General features: G+C 48.1%; 1 protein-coding gene across 2 annotated transcripts in view; it reads left to right on the top strand.

Moving 5' to 3' along the window:
- The first annotated feature begins 6,219 nt into the window (after positions 1 to 6,219).
- The window catches only part of LOC138567382 (actin, cytoplasmic 1-like), a 258,349-nt gene continuing 243,518 nt past the window's right edge, over positions 6,220 to 21,050 (top strand). Inside the window, exon 1 of one of the 2 annotated variants that reach the window (XM_069645541.1) lies at positions 6,220 to 6,631. The gene's annotated coding sequence lies outside the window, so the exon portion shown is untranslated. The remainder of the gene's footprint in view (positions 6,632 to 21,050) is intronic. The other variant, XM_069645543.1, reaches the window with a different exon arrangement.

Here is a 21,050-nt window from a genome sequence, read left to right as displayed (position 1 = left end):
GGTCGCAGGGCGCTGCAACATCCGACCAACTGGTGTCCAGGGGCCAGAGGCACCTCAGCACTACGTGGGAAGCCATCGCACACGCGGCGCGCACGTGTGATCACGGCAGCAGGCACCTGGAGCGAGGCAGCGGTGCCATCAGCTACTGGTTAGAAGGTCAGACACAGAAGGGACCACTGACGCCTGAAACCACGTACCAAGGTGAGGAGAATAGACCCCATCAAGTGACAGTGAGGCCCCACTATGGCGACCGGCATTTGTCCACCCCCAGGCCCGGTACGCCCTCTAGACTTGCGGCGAATCTGTCAATGTCGTCACCACAAGCTCGCCCACAAGGGAGCTCCTCTGCAATGATTCAGCCTTTTGACCCATTCACGGATCCATCATCAGTTGGCCCCCGGTGGCAGCTATGGATCCAAAAATTCAAAATGGCAATGGAATGCAAGGACACAACCACCGCCAGGAAAATGAGATCGCACCTGTTGCTAAATGTGGGGGACAAGGTGCTACGTATCTTTAACTTGCTAACCATTGCTGGTGGCCAGGACATTTACCAGCAAGCGAAAGATGCCTTGACGGCTCATTTTCTCCCACAACTCAACCCTGATTATGAAACCTTCATATTCTGCACCACATTTCAGGCAGAAGAGGAGACCTTGGATGCCTACCACACCCGACTCAGGAAGCTGGCGATTTTGTGTGAGTTCACGGATGTCGAGAAAGAAATCCGGAGACAACTCATCAACGGCATCCAATCGGAGAAACTGAGAAGGATGGTGCTGAGTGAGAAGGGCATCTCTCTAACACGCATTCTGGAGTTGGGTCGTCAAAGGGAGCTGGCATATGCCAGGGCCGCCAACATGGGCGTGACTCTTCAAAAACTACAGCCTGCCCTCACGACCTCCATGGTGGCCCATGTCACCAATAGACAGTCCACAAGAGATGAGGCTGGCGGCAACTACGCACCAGCCAGATGGCAGCCACGGATCCCGGGACCCACGGAGTGTGGATGGTGTGGTGGACCGCGTCATGGACGGCGGAACTGCCCGGCGCAAGGGACAACATGTGGGGCATGTGGCAGAAAGGACCACTATGCTAAGGTGTGCCGGTCATCGGGCTCCCCACTACCGCCTCCACAGAATCCCCAGGAGAAGAGTGGGACCAAGAAAAAGAAGCAAGCAAGTGCAAGGCGAGTCGAAACGACCAACTCTTCAACTGAGGAAGAAGGGGATGACGTCACAGGGACCCAACAAGAATCTGGCAGGGAGCAGCGGACGAAAGGGAGAAAAGTATACCTGTTGTCAGCCTTGGATCATGGACATGCTATGCAGAAAAAAGGACTCAGGAGGCGCAAATGCCAGGTCACTCTCCAAAACCAGCGGGTATGGATGACCATAGAAACGGGAGCGTCCGTAAATGTCATGCCCACAAGCACATTTCAAACACTGCAACCACGACCAGACCTGAAGAACACAGACACCCTTCTGTTTGCATATGGCTGCAGGAAACCCCTACCGGTGGTTGGCAGATTCCGCACCACCCTCAGCCACGGGGAAAACAGGCTACCGTCAAAAATCTACGTAGTAAATGCGGGGATCGAATGCCTCCCGAGTGGTGATGCGGCTGAGGACCTAGGGCTAGTAAAGTTCATCAGTCAAGTCAAGGAAGTACAAAAGGTTGAGAACATCCTTGCACAGTATCCCAACCTGCAAAAAGGGATTGCGTGTTTGAAAGGAAAGACAATCAAGCTCCATTTTGACAAGTCGGTCCAGCCAATGGCAGTCAGACACCGGAGGACCCCATTCCACATGCGTGAACAAGTGGAGAAAGAACTTAAAGCATTGGAAGAAGCCGGCATAATAGAAGAGGTAACGGGGCCGACACCATGGGTTTCCCCGATGGTGGTCACAAAGAAACCCAAACAGCCGGGAAAGGTCCGAATTTGTATAGACATGCGCCTCCCGAACACTGCCATCAAGCGGGAGCGCCACATCATGCCGACCCTTGACGAAATCGTGGCTGACCTCACGGGATCAAGGGTCTTCTCTAAGGTTGATTTGAAAGCAGGATACCACCAGCTAAAACTGCATAGGGATTCTCGATACATAACCACTTTTTCGACACACATGGGTTTGCGAAGATATAAGCGGCTAAGCTTTGGGATCTCTTTGGTTGCCGAAGTCTTTCAACAGACAATTCAGGAAGTCATCCGGGGCATACCAGGGGTCCTAAATGTGAGTGACGATATCCTGATCCATGCTCAGGACAGAGGAGAACACTTAAGGAGATTACGGATGCTTTTGGGCCGACTAGAAGATGCTGGACTACCCATTCACAAAGAAAAATGTGAGTTCTTCAAGACGGAAATATTGTTCTTTGGCTACAAGTTCAGCAGCACGGCCATTTCCCCGGACCCCAAGAAGGTTGCCGACATACAGGCTGCGAGTCCGCCCATGACACCCACTGACGTGCGCAGCTTCTTGGGGATGGCCACATACTGCGGGAGATTCATCCGGAACCTGGCCACTCTCTCTGGACCCCTTCGAGAGATTACCAAGCTCAACACAAAGTGGGAATGGGGGCAAGCGTGTCAGGAAGCGTTTGAAAGCATCAAAGAGTCATTATCCGTGGACACGAAAATGGCATACTCCGACACTGCGCTCCCGACTGAACTTTTTGTGGATGCCAGCCCTGTTGGCCTAGGGGCCATCCTCATGCAAGTCACCAAAGAAGGTGAGAAGAGGCCCATCGCCTACGCGTCAAGAGCTCTCACAATGACAGAGCAGCGATACTCTCACATTGAGAAGGAGGCAATTGCCGTACTGTTGGGGTGTCACCACTTTCATCTCTATCTGTATGGCAGAAGGTTCACAGCAATTACGGATCACAAACCCCTCCTGCCAATCTTCATGGGCACATCCTCGCACCCACCAGCCAGAAAAGCCAAATGGCTGCTACATCTCCAACAGTACAATTTTGAGTTGGCATATCAGCCGGGAAGTGGAACCCGGCAGACTTCCTCTCAAGACACCCTCGAGCGGCAACGCCACAGGAAGTTCAGGTAGCCGAAGAGACCGAGGAACATATCTGCCAGGTAGTGCGGGCCATGAGACCAAAGGCTGTCAGCATCGATGACATTGCAGATGAAACACACAAGGACCTGTGTTGCGACCTGGTAAAGGATGCCATCATCTCAGGCGACTGGAGGTCCTTCATGAAGAACACCCACAACAGGACAGCGGAAGCAAAGGCGTTCCTCACAGGGATGTTCACCATACGACAGGACCTGTCGATCACAGAGCAAGGATTCCTGCTCAGGGGAAATCGTATCATCATCCCACCGTGCCTGTAGGACAGAATAGTGGCGCTCGCCCATGAAGGCCACCAAGGGATGGCTCTGACTAAGGCTCAAATTCGACACTGAGTGTGGTTTCCACAAATAGATGTAAAGGTGCAAAGGCTAGTCAACACCTGTCTACCATGCCTGATAACCGGAGCCCCACCTGATCCAGAACCAATCCAGTCAGCGGAACGAGGTCTTGGCAGATGGGACGCAATAAGCATCGACTTTTGTAAACTGCAAGAAGGCCTGTACCTCTTGATGGCCATTGATGATCACTCCAGATATCCCAAAGTCGAGGTGGTTGAATCCACGGCAGCGGAGGTGGTCATCCCGGCCATGGAGAAGATGTTTGCAACGCATGGACTGCCCACTACGATCAAGAGTGACAACGGCGCACCATTCCAAGGGGAGGAGTTCAAACACTACCTGCAAGAACTTAATATCCGGTATCATCACATCATGCCAAGGTGGCCACAGGCGAATGGGGATGTGGAACGGTTCATGAGAACAATTAATAAAGTGCTGAGGTTATCAAGAGCAAATGCCAGTCCGTGGAATGTCGACCTCTACCGTTTTCTGCGAAACTACAGGGTCACCCCGCACAGCACGACTGGTGTCCCGCCAGCTGACATCATGTTCGGCACCGTCATAAAGTCTTCCATTCCACATCACCCCAGCAGAAGCCCGGACAGTTTCGACAATGAGCGCACCGAAAGAAGGAGAACAGGTGTCAATGCCCACATGAGTGCCAAGAGGAGGTTGAAACCATCCAACCACCAGGTGGGCGACCAGGTGGTCATGCTGCGGAACCCAACAAAGTCCAAGTTGGACTCCTGCTATGAGTCTCTCCCATGGACTGTCAGCGAGACACAAGGGACCATGATAACTGTGCAAAGAGGACACCGTCAGGTGACACGAAATGCGTCGTGGTTCAAGGCTGTGCCACGCAACCTATGGACTGATGGGGAATGTCCCCAAGAAGATGAAGACTCCCAGCTGACTCCCAGCTGATTGAAGACGAACCACTAAGAAGCGAGTGACAGAACGTGGGAACAGTGGAGCGAATCGGACATGGGTGAGCCGGATATAAAAGGTGAGAGACCCAATGAGACAGTGGGGCCCAGCTCCAGGGGTGGGAGATATGGCCTAAGAACCGCCACCAAGCCACCAGCTCGGCTCAAAGACTATGTGTGGTAGTTTGCCCCACGAGGACTCTAAAAGCGGAAAGCACCTGGGTTTTTGTATTTTCAAGCATTTGCATATCTGGATGATGTGTGTGGTTAAATGTTAAGTTATGTTATAATAAAGGAGAAATGTTATATCCGCCCTGCGTCCCGCAACGCGGTGACGCAGGGCATCTTAATAAAAGCCCCACCCCCGCGCATGGGAGGCAGTTCCGGGCCAAGACTCTAACAACGTGTGGCGTGTTTCATTTCGCTCCGGCTGGAGCTGTGCCACCACGGCCTACTTCAGAGGCCTTGTCCACAAGGCTTTCTGGGGCCTGGGCCCACTCTATCTGCAATGCTCTATTCCTAAATACTGTCCTTCCCGAGCCCTCTGCTCGTCTTCCTCCAGCTCTCTGCGGGAGAGCCGCTTCTCCAGAGACTTGGGGGGGGGATCTTTATCCACTGCAGGAACCTCCCTCCGGAACAGCCTCCCTGTCTCTCTCTGTCTTGAGCCGGATCTCCTTAAATTCTGGAAACTCAAGACTTTACTTTTTGCCTCCTGCTTCGCTCTCCCTCTCCCCTGCTAACCACCTCTTTCTGCTCTCTCGCTCTCTCTCCTCTACTTCTGCTCAGTTTTGCTGACTGGCTGCCTGGTGTACTCTCAGAGCCTCACAGGTCCCAAGCTTTCCTCACCAGTCTCCTGCACTTGATGCAGCACTAATGCACTTAGGTTACGGCCCATGAGAGTGGTATCTCTCTGCACTGAACCCATATTCTGACAGGACTGGGCACACTTGATCCCTATTGCCCGCCACCAACGCACTTCCTGTTCTGTTCTTCTGCATGATCTGAATGTACCTTGCCTGGTAAGATCGTTTGTCTTGTCCTCCCTATGTAATCCCCTCCCATGCATGGTTGCGCTTTGAAACACTTGTGTACAAGTGCATAATAAATAATCAATCAATCTGCTCACACTGTATACACAAACAAGCTTTTTGTATGTAATGTTACTTTTAACGTTGTTTTAAGTTTTTTTTTACTTGGCAGAAAGAGGAGTAAAGAAGACCAATGCATAAAAGGAGGCTTATTGTCTTGCAATAAAAAGGCCAAACCAAAACTGCAGTTACAAAATGTTAATAGCTGAAAAGCAAGTACTAGCTGGCTGTGTCACAATTAGCAAGGGCTCCCTTGGAAATGGCACCTATGATACATACAGAAGCAAGACAAATTCCGTAGTTTCTCTGGTAACCGAGCTAGATTTACACATTCTGAAGTCACTAACTACAAAGCCAAAGCCTCTTATCACACATTCATAGTAGTTAAATACCATAGAAATAAAAGCTTCAAATGGGGCCGCGGGTATGCTCTGCTCTGTAGTACCCAGAGGACACCTGTCGCAAAAAATAAACGAGGCTCGAATAATGAGATTGCATGATTTCGGAGTGCGCTAATAATGCAAATGTGGCATCAGTAATATTTCGCGAAGAACACCATATTCCAAAATTATACTGTCAAAATAATGCACTGTTGGAAGCCGTTAGAATCCTATTAGTCAAGAGTGAGGTTACTTTCTGACACTTGATACGTTCTGTGTACACACCTATGCGGTTCCATCTCCAACCCTGCTGATTGGGGGAAAGATGGCCTCAGGTACGGGTCGGGCGCGCGCACGCATTCTGACAAAATAGAGGCACTGCAGGTCTGAGCTCATTGGCATTGCGCGTTCATATTTCTTGAATGATTTGCTTCTGAAATAGCTCGCAAACTTAGACGTTGAGTCACGGTCACCGCCAGGTTATGAACAGGCTATGGCGTCCTCCCGCCAACACTTCATTATTAGGGGGACGGCTGACTCACTTAATCGACTGCCTGACCATAACATGACCGGCACGTCCACGTGCTCAGCAGCCTGGCTTTCCCATCACTACGCGTGCACGTCCCTCCAGGCGCGCGAGACCAGCAGACAACTATTAAACGCAGCCGCGCGCACATTCCCACCCTTTCTGCAGCTCTGACGTTTTTCCTCACGGCGTCCGTGCAACTGTTGGTCACAGCATCTTCTCGTTTGGTCTAGACCCGTTTGTCACATAACCCAACCCATTCCTACAAGCATCACAGGGAGGTGAGCGGGCGGTATTGTTTACGAAGAGTTGTTTTCCCCTTGTGGGGGCGGGCTGTAAAATGTTTAACTTTTGTGTAGAACACGTGTATTTATAATGTGTGTGTGTGTGTATATATACGTATGTCGGGGTTACTACGTAATGTGACATTTTTGAGTTTATGGCTGGCCGGAGAGTGTGTGTTCAGGAGTTGAATTCCTTTCCAACGTCGTGTTTGCGGGCTTCTGTCCCGTCAGGTGAGCGACATCTTCATGCCACGACCTCAACATTATTAAATGGCCTATTTTTTTAAAATAATTTTTGTTGTCGTTATTTCTATTCGTCAGAAAATTCAAGCAACAATTAATGGGATTTTTTTTTCTCCCTTTTCCTTCATGGTTCCACGTTTCTTCACACAATGAATTGGCTATTTGCTCCCCTGTTTAAACGCGATACAAAGCATGTTTCCATAGTTGCTGCACACATCACTGTTTTAGTTCTCTGCACCATTCGACCGCCTCATTTTACTCTCTCTCTTCGAAGCCATGGTTAATCTGTCCTACAAACGGGTCCCCTTCTTTAGCCATCCGAAACCACTTAAACGTCCCATTAAAACCGATAAAGTGGGTACAAATCTCAATATCCTGTATGAACTGCCCTCCACCCTCAAGACCAGAAAGCATTTCATCCATTGTCAACTAAGTAAAGGGAGTGGGGGTGGGAGGAGGACAAAGTCAGTGAGACGCACAAAGGGTAGGAACAATAATTTGGGCATTAACCCCCACAAGCTATGGTGTAGTACAGTGAGAGGCTTTTTTTTAAAATAAGAAACGGAGTCCCATCCATGGGGAAAACCTAGTTGTTTATCCAGTCCTGATTTATTTTTTTTCTGTGCATCCTCCTGGAATTCATAGTCCAAGTTATATAATGGGTGGGACAGGGGGCGGACTACAAGTCCCAGAATGCAAAGAATAAAAACAGGACTGGATAAGCACTTACAGATTGGAATGGGTCATGTTGTCAACTGTGCAAGGAGCAAATCGTGATAATCAAAGCTCTTTGAAGGGGGAGACTAGGAATCAAATGCGAAGAAATAACAATTTTCAGTTAATTATTATCTTTCGTGACCCTGCAAATTGTCTCTACAGCGGAAAGGCTTGGAAGAGTGGTAATAGTTTATTATGGTGCTACTCATAGGAAAGAAGGGCAAAATATCTGACAAGTGTAGGCTGTCAGAAAATGTTAACCTACTTTGTAGAAACAAGTCATCTTAAAAAAGCAGTATATTAAACATTGTAAGACTAGACAGTACTTGAGAAAGTACCAATCCTTTTTCAAGAAGGGAAGTCTGTATCGCATATACCTTTTTCTGGTGAAAATGCCCCTACATTGGGATGGAAAAAAAAAATGGAAAGTTGGGTGGAAGAGTTTATGAAACGTGACCCAAAGGCTTGACCTAGTCTGCCTCCAAGGAAGGAGACCGCCTTTCCCCTGTAATACCCCAGTTTACCAAATTTGGGAATGGCTTGGTCCTTTACTAATTAAGTCTGTGGCTCGGTAACCTATAGATCCTAGAAGACTCCCTGGCGAGTGGTAGAGTACATTTGGGATTTCGGGAACAGGAATATGACATCCTGGTGAGGAACGACACTTGGAAATGGTAAATCCATTTCTGATGAGGAAAAGGGCGTGGGGCAAGAGGGGGAAATGTATTTAATTCTTTAGTAATTGTAGCCTTGTTTATGAAACCATCATCCAGGGACCTGTGGTATATTGGAAAGGGAAAGCCACGTTTAACTTATAAAGGAGGACAAGGGAAAATAGTCATCAACCTTTAGTCCAAGGACTTGATTTTGGGGTGGCAAAACCCCCCACTCACGCTAGTGAGGGGAATTGGCCATTCTGCCCCCCGACTGGAGGCTTCATGTTAGGCAGGTTTAAAGCATAGGGGAATAATCTGACCTGCTGCATGCAAGTGTGTTACTGTTGCATACTGCAAGGACATGTTTTAAACCAAGCTGATCTCCGACAATTAAATACCACGTATGTAATGTCTGAGCTGTCATGCTCATGCTAGTGAGCAGCATTATTTGATAATAAGCCTCGTATCCCCAGAAATGCCTTAGAGGGTGGATGAGCTGAGGAATGAGATGAATGAATAAAACCCCAGGAAGTTTTCCCACGCAGCAGTCTCTTGAGAAATTCGTGCTGAGGTGGAAAAATTCCTCTACCTGCACTGACCTTGCCACGTCTTCCTAGGAGAGATTTTTGGGTAGCAACACAGTAAAGGTCTAATCGGGCTCTTAAATTCTCCTCAGTACTGCAAGAACAAAATGAGTGTGCTATCCATATCCTTCTGGAAAATTTTTGAAGGCATTCTCATTTCGTCATGGTGCCTTTCACCATAGGTCCCAACGCATTGTAGGTTGACTGCCCTCTGGGAAGTATGGGAAACTAATTTGCTAGTATGCGTGTGTGCATTAAAGCCATTACAGGTCTACGGTGGGTGGCCAAGTCCTTGCTAACAGCCCGTTTCTTATTGGCATGTGGATGGGTGGAGAAAGGTAGTCTGGAGGGGTTGTGCGAGAGGATGGTCATATGTGTAGTTAAGTGTATGTGTGTGTGTGTGTATACATTTATTTTTTTTTCGTTGTGAAAGGTAGCTGCATTTTTATGACGGAAGAGATGTGCAAAGTGTCATTCGAGTTGTGTGTAAAAGGGGATGCGTGCCTGAAAGTGGCTGTGCCTTTCTGCTAAGATTCCATAAACGTGGATTGCGAGACATTTGAATACATTGGCCACATTCAAAGCTGCAAATTCTATAACATCTGGGTTGATAGTTTAATGGCAACATTCTAGTTGCAATATACATGCTATCCTCGTAATATCTTCCAAGTGCATTAACATGCTATTCGTGCCCCTCCCTTCCCACTCCCCAACAAACCTTTAACTTTAGTGGTACATTTACGAGCCATTGTCCGATAGTCCTCACTTTGCACTCTAGGGATCAGGCTTAGTCGATCGCCTGTCCTACCCTAGATTCCCTTCCTGGTGTCCATTTCGGCCCCTTTTAGCTCACAGCACAGAGAGGTTTCTGAGTATAGTTGGTTTGTGAAATTGGTGTTCTCGTTCCTTTTACATACTCATGAAATGGGAGCTATATGTTTACAAAACCTTGGTATTTACCCATTGCTAATGCGCATACTTTTTCCATGATGCCCCACGTTCTGACCCACCACATTGCTCCTATCGGGCCATGCTCTGATTTCTAGGTATGTGCCACTGTAATCCGCGGTGCGGCCAAATTGTGGGTAATTAGTGTGGCCCTTGTCCTGCTAGCATCGTATTGGCCCTCGGCTACTGCCCCTAACAAGATCACTTTTGGACATATTGGCAACTGCACCCCCAGAATCTCCCTGATGTGACTCAATCTCCTTCCCAAAGATTTGGGTCTTTGAACATGACCACCACATGTGGCCCATGTCTCCCAGCTGACCACACCCCCTCCAACATTCTCTTGATGTCTGGATTCCCCATATGTAGCCTTTGTGGGGTCATGTACCACTGCATGTATATTTTATATGCCGATTCCTTTATGGAGTATCTAGAGCTTTTCTGTGCACGCCTCCATATCTGCCCCCCATTCTTCCTCCGATATGGATGTTCCCAGGTACTTTTCCCATCTACCCATGTATGGCAATTTATCCCCCACCTCCGCCCCATCCGATAGCCTGTACAGTCTTGAGATGCCCTTCTCTGAGACCCCTTCCTTAATTGTGAGTTCCAAACCCACCATGGCTCTATTTGCCGCCTCTCTGCACTCTGTGACCCAGTGCCTGATTTGCACATAGTGGAACTTTTCACTTTCGGGCAGGGAAAATTCGTTTTTCACTCGAACTGCATCAGGGCTCCGCCTTGAAATATATCTTTTAGGGTCAGGGTAGTCCACCCCCCTCCCATTCCCAATTGGGCCAAAATCCAGGTACCCTCCATGGTGGGAACTCTATATTATGGCTCATTGGAGTTAAGGGCTCCTCCCGTGGTTTGGGACTTTTCGCCCGGAGCACTTTGTCCCAATAGCAGTGTGGGGTTCTTGTGGATTCTAGCAGGTCCCACGCTTCTCTTAATTTAGCTTTTAGAAACCCTACGCACACCAGTCAGTAGCCTGTTCCAGTTCACCCCCCCCCACCTGCGATACCCTGTGAGGACCACTGTATGATTGGTGCCAATTGTGGTGCCGTGAGTTATCGGGACTTGCGATCCCCCATTCCTAGGCCCCTGAACAAAATCCTCCTAGCCACCTGTGTTTTCTAATCTTCCAATATAGACGGGGATATCTTTCTGTAGCTGTGCTATTAACCTGGGAGGAATCCACATCGTGAGGGCGCTCATTACATATACAAATCTGGGCATTGGTCATTTTGACCCGCGATACTCCTTGCAAACCAGGATAACTCCTGCAGTTCCATCTTTTTGTGTCTTCCCCCACGCCCCACGAAGGCTTCCCAGTAGGCCCGGGACGTTGGCCTCAAAGATTCCTTTGTGCGTGGGATCAGTTTCACCCCCAGGTAGTCCTGCTCCCACACCAGTGGTGAGAGCCCTGCCCCCCCCCCCTTACGTGTGTGGCTGGTCCTCAGTGGTGATGCCAAATGAATGTGGAATTCCGAGACCTGCACATTTTCCACAGGAGGGACAACTCCTTCGGGAGTGTACTCCTGGTGTTTCAGGAACATTAATATGTTGTCTGCATATAGTGCCAGTTTGTGTTCCATGACTTTCACCACTAATCCCTTTATTGCGGGATCCGCCCTGATTGCTAGTGCTAGGGGCTCCATGGCCATTGCGAATACCAAGGGTGAAAATGGGCACCCTTGTCTGGTGCCCCTCCGGATGGGTATGGGTTCCGAACTTCTCCCATTCACTCGGAGCTTCATGGATGGGGTCTTAAAATTGGCCAGGACAATCCGCATAAAGGTTTCCCCACACTCTAACCCCTCTAGTGTAAGTCTAAGGTAGTTCCAATCCATGCTATCGAATGCTCTTGTGGCATCCAGCAGCAGTATTGAGAATTTCTGTCCTGTTCTCCTCCCCCCATTCTGACACATTTACTACCCTGCAAGTGTTATCTTGTGCGAGTCTGCCCATTATAAACCCTGCCAGATCCGGGTGATTTCTTTTTTTGTACAATCGTCATTAATCTTAGGGAGATGATCTTCGTGTATAGTTTGGCGTTACCATTGAGCAGAGAGATGGGTCGATAGCTGGAGCACAGGGCAGGATCCTTACCTGGCTTCAATAGTAGCATAGTCGTAGAGGGGCCCATGTCACCAGATATTTCCCCGGTGTCCCTTGTGTGGTTGAATAATCTAGTCAAGAGGGTCTGAATGTTTTATAATATTAATTCCTGAACCCATTGGGTACTGGGGCTTTTTTCTTAGTTAACAAGCTTATCGCCCTGCTTGTTCCTTCCTCTGTAAACGGGGCATCTATCTGCCTCTGCCAACTACAGTAAGTTGAGGCTCCCCCGCTAAGGTCCTTGAATAAAAATCATGGATAATATCCATATTTTTCTCCTCCTCCCTCTCCAGTTTCCCTTCTCCGTTCTTCAATTGAGAGGTTTAGTTCCTCGCTTGCTGTTTTCTAAGTTTCGCTGCAAGAAATCTATCCGCCTTGTCCCCTTTTACATAATGTTTGTTTGGTCTGTATCATTAATTGCACTGATCTGTCAGATGTGCTTCTAACTTGGCTCTTACCTTCATCGGGACCCGCCACGCTTTCTTAGACCTCTTGTCTTTATGCAGCTCCTTGGCTTCTTTAATCTCCCTTTCGATTGCTAGTCTCACCTGTTCTTTCCCCCTCTGCCGTCTGGGCTATGAATTCTCCTCTCATGACGCCTTGCTTGCGTTCCATTCCCCAATTCGCCCCCTTTCTATAATTTCCCATAAAATAGTCTTTGAGGTATCCTCCTTGTGGGCCCCCACCATTGGGTCTCTTAGTATAGAAGAAGTCAAGCGCCACGGTTTCTGCTCCTCCCCTGCCGCGGTCAGGGGTTCGACATGTAGCGCACCTGGAGCATGGTGTCGTGATCCCAGAAAATGAGCACAGTCCCAATTCAGGAGAAGCAAGGGACATCACATCAGTCAGCAGATCAAAAGTGGGTACAAGCCTGGCACAAATGCCATTTGTACCATGTGCTCCCATAGTCTCTCATAGTTCTTACAGTGGTCTTGTACACTAAAAATGGCCGCCGCCAGGTCGATGGGTAACTTACAGTACACTCTATACTTGTTGCAGAGGGAGCTACTTAAGCCCAGCCACTGCTGGTGCGCTCACTTCGTGTCTGCTCCGCTGACAGTACAGTGGGTAACGCTACCGGCGTCTCTCCTCCCAGAACCTGTCAAAGGAGAAAAAACGGAGACCTTCGTTTTCACAGAAAAATTTCCATAGTTCTAGATAAGACTTACCAAACTATTTCCAAGCGTTTCTTCAGTCAGCTGTATTGGTTCGTAGCCGCAGCATCTTCTGTCAAAAGTTCTCTCACAGCCGCAGCAGTCTTCGTTCGCAGTACCTTCATTCAGAAGTTTCCTCAGCAGTCTCTGGATCTTCCTTTCTTCCTCAGCTTTGCGAAAACCTGCAAACAATAAGGTATTTCATTAACAAACTAACTTAATAGAAATAAGAAAGATAAGTTACGTACCTCAAGTTTTCACCGCTTAGTTATTACTGCACACTTCTCAGAAGGCTGCAATTACTCCGAACTTGCACGTTTCTTCATTCCGAGTAACGTCGCAGTCATTCCGCAGCCATTAACCTTTTCGAATTCAGTGAACCTGCAAGAAGAGAAAATACTAGAAAGAGAGAACTCTCCAATGTAGAGACTAATCTAGTATTTTCTCCAAATACTTAACCAACACCTCAGCCTTCCAAGTTTAAAGTTTCTTCATTCCAACACGCCCCTGTAGAATAACCGCATGGAAAGCTCCACAAAACATACACAGGTGAGAAGGGAGGGATTTCCAAAGTACACAGTTATACAGTAACTTCTCAGAAAATAGATATTATAGTAATACTATTGTTTACACAGAAAAGGAATCCTAAAGTGCCCAAGTAACAGATCCACTGGCTGAGAAGGCATTACACTCCCGAGGAGTCCAGGTAAGTGTTGCACATGGTCTGTAAGTATCTTGTCCCAATGTCATGATCTCTGCTTCCAAAAGGTCAGGGTTTTCCCAACTCCCTTGGAAGCAGATCCATAACCCAGGTTCCGAGTGCCAACCAGTCCCAATTGGGACCTTTTGGACCCAGTCCTGGCACCAGGCTCATAAATATGCCCAGTCGCAGCGCTGGAAGCGCCGGGCTCATAATGCTTGGGTGGACTTACCTGCAGCAGACCATGCTGCTTACTTGCCTGCCAGTTGAGCCTCTGATCCTCTTCTGTTTGGAACTACTTTTCCTGTTGGGTGGGGCAGGAGCCACTCCCTAGGTTCAGAACACTGGAACTCTTCTGGAAAGCAGGAACTCTTTTCTTACCTAGGCGTGGCTGTGGAAGGAGAGACCTAAGCACTACAGGAGGCTATTTAAACCACACCCGATGGATAAATCTTGCTTTGCGTTATTCTGCATCCTCTGCAGCAGAACGCTCATCGTGTCTTCTGCATCTGATCCTGGGCCTAAGGAAAAAGGCTTACCATCCTGAATCCAGTCTTCAGCAACACCTATAAAGACAAGAAAGAACAGGTTAGCATTACGGTCTTCAGTGACAGCGCTTCACTTACCTGGTCCATCGGCTGTCACCAACGCCTCGCACTGCATTCCGGCATCTGAAAGACAAAGGCTTACCAACTCTTCGCACGCTCCGGAGGCCTTCGGCGCTGCATCCCGCATCTGAAAGACAAAACAAGGTGCGTTTAAAGACATTGGGGAACTTTAATACTCACGTGCCATTACTCCTTTCCACATCTAACCCAGTGGGTATTCCGGCACCCTGCAGCCGCTCCGAACTTGTACCTGCAAAATAAAAAGACAGTTAGAGCGCATCGTGAAGCAGGCAACAAGCGCTTACTTACGTGCTTCCAGGCGCTTCTATTCATCACACGGGCTCCATCTTCAACTCACTTCAGCCCGTCATCCGCCATCGCCGGAACCCTGCAAAACAAGAGACATCATTACTAAAGACATTAGAATTACTCGAAACTTACCGTTCGTGCAGTAAACGACGGACAGCAGTCCTCTGAAGTCAAGAGGCCTGCTCCCCTTATCCAGTGAAGAAACTGGTTACAGCACCCTGCCCTGAGGCAGATGGAGAGCACAGCGTTCACTTACCTAAGACATCTTACCCTTCGAGTCAGACATACAGTGCACAGAGGTCCAGCCCAAAGAGCCAGCCGTGTGTTACACATCACCTTTGAAGATACGGTATACGCCCAGTCAAGACCGGCGCCTCTACGGGAATCAGGTGAGCGTTACACCCAATTTCTATGTCAGCTAGGGTATAAATGTGTCCGAACTAGTAGCATGTCTATGCGGGAGAATCCCCCGTGAACCTGCCGAGTAATGTGTGTATGCCCTTGTTTGAGGCTGAAAGAATCGCCAAGTCTCTATGGTGTAGTTTCCTTAGAAATTGCGCCAATGCCTGCCTAGGTCTAACATCTACATGTGTTGGAGGGAGCATCTTGTCCATATGTGGGTCCATCATGCAATTGAAGTCCCATCCTACTAGCACCTTTCCCACACACCACCCCGAGATTTTCTGCCTCACTCTGACCATAAAATGTTCTTGTTCATTAGGGACATGGATTGCCACCAGTGGCACCCCTTGGCCCCTTAATGATCCCCCCCACCCCCCACCAGGTATCTACCTTCTGGGTCTTTGTGTACAAAATGTTTGCTGAATTCCGCCTCTTTGCGTTAGAATCGCCACTCCCCTTTTTTTTGGCTCCACTAGAGGGAAGTATTGTATTGGGAATTTTTGGTGTCTAGGCTCACTTCATCTACCAGGCTACCAATACGTGCAACTCTATCAAGCGTCTCAGGATGGATCGCCTTTTAACCCCTTAAGTGCCAGGCTATTCAAGTGTATGCAAAAAAGATGAGCATACTCGTCCTTGGCACTTGGGGATTAACCAGGGAATTTAGGCCTTGACCATTAAGGGATACCAAATGTAAGTCGGACGTCTTCCTATCCCCGTTCTATTCCCTTCTGAGGACTCTCTCTCATTGACTCTCTCCTTTGAGTGCTTACTTTGGCTTCTTGCACCACCCCAACATATCAGCTATGCCCTCCCCCTCAAACCTCCCCATAACTTCATCTTCAGCTGGGTCTACCTACCACCCAGGACGATGAGGGCTTGCCTGATCTCCCATCTCTCCCTCTCAACCCCCATTCTTATACCTTTTTAGTGTCTCAATGTTTTACCCCTCCATTAACGGTGTCACTCGCCTCTTTGGCATGTCTCTTACGATTTCTGGCTCCTATGTGGTTTTCTTTCACGGTGTTCCTCCCTCCCCTTTCCGATGTTTAATGTCTGTTTCTCCCTTGTGGTGAAGACGAGCCGATCTCCATCTTTCTTTCCTTCCCTTTCGGCTGAATCTCCACCTTGTCCTCCAGTCTTGCTTTCGGGTCTGAAGACCGCCCTTCTTCCCCATCCTCCTTCAATCAAAGGCCATTTCTTCTTCTTTCGAGATTGAGTACTAGCAATACTCAAAGCGCACAGAAAGGTCCAGCTGTATCTGATTTTGTTGTCGCAGAGCTAGCTTGATGCCACTCGCAAATGCTTGAGTTTGATGAGCGTCGCTTGTGCCAAGTCCTGAAAGAGGGCCAGTGGGGTGTCTCTGAATTTCACTGGTTCCTGCTTCCGTGCCTCCCTCATTATTTCTTTACTTGATACAACTGCACCCTGGTCAAAACCTCTGGTGTGAGGTTCATGCTCAGAGTATACTCTGTGATTACGGTCCAACACTATTTCTCGTTCACCCTCCACGCCTAGGATGGTCTGGAAAAGGCTCTGCACATATTCTGATAGGTCCCCATCTGATATTGGTTTAGGAATCTCTCTAATTCTTATGTAGTTCCTCCTTGACCTGTTTTTTGTATCTTTCTGTTTTGTCCAGGATGACCTGCATCTGCCGCTCCATCTCGTCCACTTTTTGCACCAACTCATCATGCTAGTGTCCCTGCTCACAGGCTACCATCTCAAACTCGTCCACTTCCGCCATGATGATCTTGTCAATGTCCGAGATGGCCTTTGTTAGGTCCACAGTGCTTTGTCTTTCCTCAGCTCCATCAGAATGGCTTGCAGGTCTGATCTCCTAATCGGAGGGTCATCCTCCTTCCGAAGCGTGGACGGCGGCAAATTAATTTGTACTCTGCTCTTCTGCCGAGCGCGCTTTGTAGTATCTGTGCCCAGCATGAGCGCCTTTCCATCTCCTGATTGTTGAACCTTCTGCTTCGTTGGCTGTTTGGTGCGCTCTTGCCCTGCTCCTTTCGTGCCTGAATCCTTCTGTGCTGGTGTGGAGGGAGAGGAGGACCCCTTTTGCAGTGCTGCGCCTGCGACTCCACTTATGCGCGCTTTACTCTGTTCAGATGACTTTCCTGCTGCTCTCCTGAAGTGAGGAGACCTTCTCCCTTGCTACTTTGGAGAGGTTGACCAGTTCGGGGTTATTATAAATGATGATGCTTGCCTCCCCTTCTCCGTGGCGGCATCTTCAGCTCGCCGCTCCCCTCATGCCATGCAGTGTTCCGGGTGGGTTGGAGGTACCACCCCTCTGCTTCCTCTGCTGCTGTACTTGGGAACCCTCACCCGCGTGCGTGGCTCACTATTCTTCACCGCTCTGGGCCCGGGTACCTCCCCACTCCGTCAGCTCACACTTGTTTTCATAAGTACTTTGGGGGCTCCTTACCACCAATCCTGTTTAAAACTGTTGCGCTAGTATTTGCTCCTCCCATGTTTGCTATCCCCTCCCTTTTTGCCTCTGACTTGTAGAGTTGCTTCAGTGGGCTCCCTGCTGCACTGCTTGCCACCTTGGGCTCCTTCGTGCCCCCAGCCTCCTCCTCGGCACCGTCTGCTGTCTTTTCTCACTTTCTCTACTCGGCGGACCCCCGCCAGGAGCTCTGCTGCGGCATTCTGCGTCTCCGCCTCTTGCCACTTTTGCAGTCTCCTGCCAGCCACCGCTCTGCCCTCACTGCGGGGTGCAGGGGACCACCTCTCTTCAAACCCAGCTTTTGTGCCTCCAATGCCTGTTGGTGGCTTATTCACCTATGCGGGCCGCGCTCCGTCCCCGTTCCTTCAGGGCTGCATGCCATTTTGTCCCTCCTTTTCCCGTTACTTTGGCAAGGTTCTTTCAGCCTTGTCTGTCCCCCGTTTGCTCCATAACTTAGACGGCAGATGCCTACAATCTGAGGGTGTCTGCCTTCATTTTCGGAGGTCCTGCTTTACATTCTGGGGGTTAATTACAGGCGTAACGGGATCAGAGAACGGGAGCTCAACGGAGATGCATCTGCAAGTGTTTCCAGCTAGCCACACCCCCCTCTTAAATCTTTTAGTGCAAAAGACATGCTATCCTCGGTGTCATCCAAGTGCAATATACATGCTATCTTTATAGTGTCATCAACGTCGGGGATAAGAAACTGAGCGCCCCTTGTGATGTCCCTTGTAGCCACTGACAGGGATTACAGTGATATTCTTGGTTGGAAAAAAATCAGCAATTTAAAAAATAGTTTACAAAAGATGTTTTATTTGAACATTTTGTTTGGAAAAAAAAAATCTTGTGACTGGGAAGGACTTAAAGAGCTGAGTGATTTGAACTCTTCAGAGAGCAACATATAGTTGCCCGTGACTGAGTACAGGTTTCGGAAGGTATAGTTTGATTCTCTCAAGTGAGTCCTTGTGACTTATAAATGGTCATTGAAAAGGTTAAACGTATAGGAAATTGTCGTCTTTTGAATTTGAAAGGCATATTTGTATCAGATGGAATGAGGTATGTGCAGTGTAATAACGTAAGTTTAATCAATTGATTACACAGGCCTCTGATGTGTCTTTGTAGATGCGCAATTGTCAACCGTGTTCCATTGCAGAGTCCCCTTGATGGCATAAGATTGCGTAGTAGCATAATTACAGCACCTACATCTGTTTTAGCTTGTGAGGAGGCATTCGTCCCACATCGCATTGCTCTTTAGAGACTGAAACATTGAGCTGGCAATTAACTGTTCATTGACACTGGAACCGATGTGCCTTGTGTGAAGATAGTGGGGTTGGAAAGAACTGAAATTATTCGGAATGTTTGCGAAGTGGAAGGTGACTGCGTAGAACCGTGCTCATTCTGTTTGTTTAAACAATGGCCGTTGTTGGAGTGAAAGGGCACTCGGGTGCGTTTCCATTTGGACAGCAGATGGCAACCTAATACTGAAAAATTGCATTGGCTGAGTATGGAAACATACCCGAGCGTTTGTTACTGTATATTGTCTAACTGTTTTGTTATGTCATAAAAGTCCACTAGATGGCACACAATGACATAAAATATGCAATGTAAATGTCTGCTCGTTATTTCAAAATGTTATTGTGGTTTCATTATTTAGGTTAAAATTGTTTTTCGTTTTTAATGACCTATAACCATTGAGGGCATGGATTACTGTATTGGAAGGAAAATGCAACTACCAAGCCTTCTGTGAAGGATGAAGGAGACAAAAGGAGTTGGGGGATTTCTATAAATAGTTCCATATTCCTTCACTAGGTAGACTAGTTGTGTTCCTAATACCATCGTTCTGATGGGGATGCTACTGAGCGCAGAGCAGTACTGAGCAGGTACAGCTTTGTAAACCTAATCCTGAAGGAAGTTCAAAATCCCAGGACACCCAGTGAGTAACGTCCTTGACCATTATGGATTTGAGCCACAAAAGTTACTGCATCGGTTACTGGTAGGGTAGATGGATTTCGTTATGGTGACAAGCTAGATCGGTGGCAAAACAAGAGCCTCTTCGCATTGGACACGGGTAGAAAACCCTTTTATTTTTGTGAAAATGGAATGAAGTGTGAGGGATAAAGACACATTCATGTATTCCATATAAACAAGCAGCTCCTCAGTAGCCCAACCTCCAGCATAGCCAACGATGGAAAGGGAAGGTGCCGTGAAGCCACGGTTTTAACCCCAGCAGGGCTGCCGACTAAAGCAAGGGTAGGAAAGTACATGTCTTAACCCTAGTTGCCCATATTCCTTATGGCCCATCACTCCGAGGAGGTTAATGGTATTGAGGAAAATGGGGAAATTGGAATCTTTATCCCATTTGTGGGCTTTGTAGGGCAAGCCAGCAGACAATAAAAAAGCTTGGTACACTTCTTGCAAGGATAACTGGGTTTATTTGGTATACAAAAAGGAAAATGGTGTTATGAGCCCATGGCACGCAATGTGAAGCTTTCAGAACGGCCCACTGGGATGAGGTAATGTGTCTTGCAGCATCAGATACACATTTAACAACTCCTGTATATTGGGCACGTACCAATCTTCCTGCATGTCCGCAGCAATGTGCTCTTTCGACATGTGGATGGGGGTGAGGGGGCGGTGCAACTGCTCAAATGCAACAAACACCAAGTCATGGGGCATTACCATCTTGCCTGTGGTGCCCTGTCTCCAAATAAGATCTTTGGGAGACTGTTACACCCTCTCTTTTGCCATACTGTTTTCATCTTGTGGTGCTTGGCCTTGCAATTCAATAATTTGGTTTATTTGTAGGGAATTGTACGGGACTTATAATTGTAACTGCATACTCGCTATCTTAGGTATTCTGTTATGTCTGGTACTGGGAGATTGGCTGCTAGGTATGCTCCATCATTACCAAGAGAAACTGCGTCTGTTATTTGTATGAGCAGCACATTTCACCACCACTGTGAACTGGAGTTCCCAGCTTTTTAAGATGAGGTAGCAATACCCTTGAGATGGATGGGGATGCAGAAATGATTCTAACATCAATAATCGAAATGACTCGGGTAGTTGACAAAAAGATAACTGTTTTAATATCAGAGTACAATGGACATCAGCAGACGTCTCATCTCGATGCATTTTGTAAAAAAGCTTGCTTATATAACAATCGTCATAGGTGACTTTAACCCACGCATTCCTAACACCATTCTACGTGGCAAACTACAAAAACCTAGCGGCAAGTGTGATGGGGTCTAAGGAAACATCTAAGTATATGATCCATACTCGTCTAGGGCAGTGGAATAATGTGATTTGCTTAACATCAGGTGGGGCAACTAAGCCCTCCCCTTAAACATGCCGCTAAATATACAACGTTTTATCCGCTACACAACTATAGAACCCTTGATCGTGTGGTCCCTTTATCATTGGTTGGCTTCTTACCTCCGTCAGTAGCTTCCCAACTACGTATAGCAGCACGCAGGCTGAGTGTCCAGGTTCTGGTGAGCTTGTTTTAACCTTAGCTTCCCACCA

The sequence above is a fragment of the Ambystoma mexicanum genome, chromosome 2p (genome assembly GCF_040938575.1).
Source record: "Ambystoma mexicanum isolate Mex_15411 chromosome 2p, UKY_AmexF1_1, whole genome shotgun sequence".
Taxonomy (NCBI): domain Eukaryota; kingdom Metazoa; phylum Chordata; class Amphibia; order Caudata; family Ambystomatidae; genus Ambystoma; species Ambystoma mexicanum.
Note: the sequence above shows the minus strand (reverse complement) of the source record. Positions and strands in the feature narration are given on the sequence as shown.